A 2654-nucleotide genomic window follows, 5' to 3' on the forward strand; every position below is an offset into this window, starting at 1 on the left:
AAGGTGTACAAGGCAGTGTCCATTGGTGTTTTATCATATGTCCAGTTAGAATGCATCAAATTCTTTTGACATATAACCTCCCCCCCCCCCCCCGCGATCAAAACAGAGGGTGCTCATAGTACAACTAGATACATTTTCAACCAACAAAAAATGAAATTTGAAGTAGGTTAACACTTTGGACTTACCCTTAAGCCGATATAGCCATGAACGCCGTGAGTAATCATCTATGAAAGTCACAAAGTACAAATGAGTACCAAAAATAAGGAGTGTGCAACATCAGTGTGAACAAGTTGCAACTTAAGGAGCGTGCATCAAACCATTTTTTGGAAATCCAAGAGGCTGTAATTTTTTTGAAAATAGAGCCTTCACAAACATGCTTAGATGATGCCTCCAAAGAGGACAATGAGGCAACCAAACTGGCAAAATCAGGTGCCCAAAACATGCATGCCATAGTTTAGCATCTAAAACAACCTCAAAATCTATAACTGCATTTATAAAGTTTTTTACACACTTGTCATAAGAATTAAGCTTGTATAGCCCATGAGACAAGGTATCTGATGCTACAATAGTATCACATGAACTTAGATCATGAACAATGAATCTATCATCCATAAACTTAACAATAAGATCAAGTCTTGCTAATGAAAAAACAGACATTAGATTTTCATTGAATAAGCACAAAAAATACATCAAAAAGTGTGAAGGAATTTCTATTAGCTATAGTGAGCACAATCTTTCCAAATCCCATAAATGGAAAGAGGCATTATTGGCACAAGTGAAATTATTCCCATTAGTGACAACATTAAGAGAAGTGAACAAGCCACGATGAGATGTAAGGTGCTTTGTAGCACTAATGTCAAAATATCACATAAGTGAAACTGTAGTCTCAATAATGCATGCATCATGGACAGAAGGGTACTGACGCTGCACACTAAAAGCCTATTCTATATTAACATTATAATTTATAGATTTTGAAATGGTTGCATTTGAAGAAGATTCACTTTCTTTCTTACGTGCCTCTTTAGCCTTTAGCTTAGGACACCGCTTTATCAATTAGCTTTGCAATAGCTGCAGCACAACTTTTTCTTTCCTCTTTCAATTGATCTACCAGATGCATTGTTGTTATGGTATGCATTTGTAATGGGTAGTTTGCTATTTGAAGAAGGAACATTGGAAGTAGTAGTTGTTATTGCTACCTCTTCTTTGTGTAGCAAAAAAAGCTTAATAAAAACCATGTTGGTGCAACCAAAGAGAGCTGATGCTAGAAAAGATGGAAAGAAGGGTCAAGAGTGCTTATAGGTGTATGCTAAAATTTCAGAGCAGGTATGAAGACCTCGTGCAAGAAAATGAGTCTAGATGTGTATGATGCGCCCCGTAAGATCCCCGCCCTTACTAGAGTCCAAGGGCATTGCCTATTGTGCCCGCTTGATAGAGATGTCACATGCCTATTGGCTATTTGTCGACGACCACAACTCACCAAGCTTACATTCACCGCCATTTGGACTCAACCCCTACCTCAAAAAAACCTGCCTTATAACCTAACTTTGAGTCCGTTTTTCCATCCTCCCGCACAACTAGCTCTCAACCCCTTCACTAGATGCCAACTCTCAACCTCCCCAACTCCATTTGAGACACTTTTCGGGTCTCCCCCGCTCAATCTATTCTTCCCACGGCCCCTTAGCCTCACGTCCTTTCACTTTGGCCAAGTTCTTCTTTCTTTCCCATGGTAAGCCTTATAGCTCTCTTCCCTTTTGGTGCTTTAATCACAAGTGGGTAGCCACATGTCTTTATCCCAACGATCTTTCACTTTAAAGACAATGTGGCCGTAAGTGGCTATGACTAAAGCTAATATGTACAATTGTGAAGCACAAAAACTTCACCCTTGTACAATTGTACTCACTCTACACCCATTAACTCAATGCAATGTGCAAACCGCTTTGTAGCCATGTTCTATGTAAGAGCATCTACTAGGTTGTCATCACTGTGGACCCTGAAAAGCTTCAATTGCTTATCCGTTAATGTTTCCCAAATCAGATGATATCTCACCTCAATGTGTTTTGAATTGGAGTGAAACACGGGATTTCTTACAAAAGCGATTACACTCTCACTATCACAATGCAAAAATGGAACCTATTGAATGTCTAAGTCTCCCACTAAACGTTCCAACCATATAGCTTTCTTACTAGCATCTGATGCTGAATGTACTTACCCTCTGTAGTGGAAGAAGATGTACAATCTTGGATAGATGATCTTCAAGAAATGGGTCCTCCTGAAAATATGAAAATGTAGCTAGTCGTAGATCTCCTGCTATCTTTGCAACCCTCATAATCTACATTTTTTGTAACCTATAATAGATCCATTGTTGTTACCAAAGTGTAAATATTTTCTTGTTGTACCCTTCAAATATTTGAGGATGTGTTTTGTTTCTATCTAATGCTGCTTGCTAGCACTAGCCATATATCGACTAACCAGCTCCACTGCAAATTTAATGTCTGGCCTTGTAGCTACCATAGCATACATACGACTACCTACAGCTGAAGAATATGGCACACTTGCCATTTTTTCTCTCTCAACATATGATTTGGGAGAATGTTTCTTGCTTAGTTTCAAATATGAGAGTAGTGGGATACTCATTGCCTCCCCCTCTGCATATT

The sequence above is a fragment of the Adiantum capillus-veneris genome, chromosome 13, assembly GCF_014529385.1.
Source record: "Adiantum capillus-veneris isolate H3 chromosome 13, ASM1452938v2, whole genome shotgun sequence".
NCBI classification, from domain to species: Eukaryota; Viridiplantae; Streptophyta; class Polypodiopsida; order Polypodiales; family Pteridaceae; genus Adiantum; species Adiantum capillus-veneris.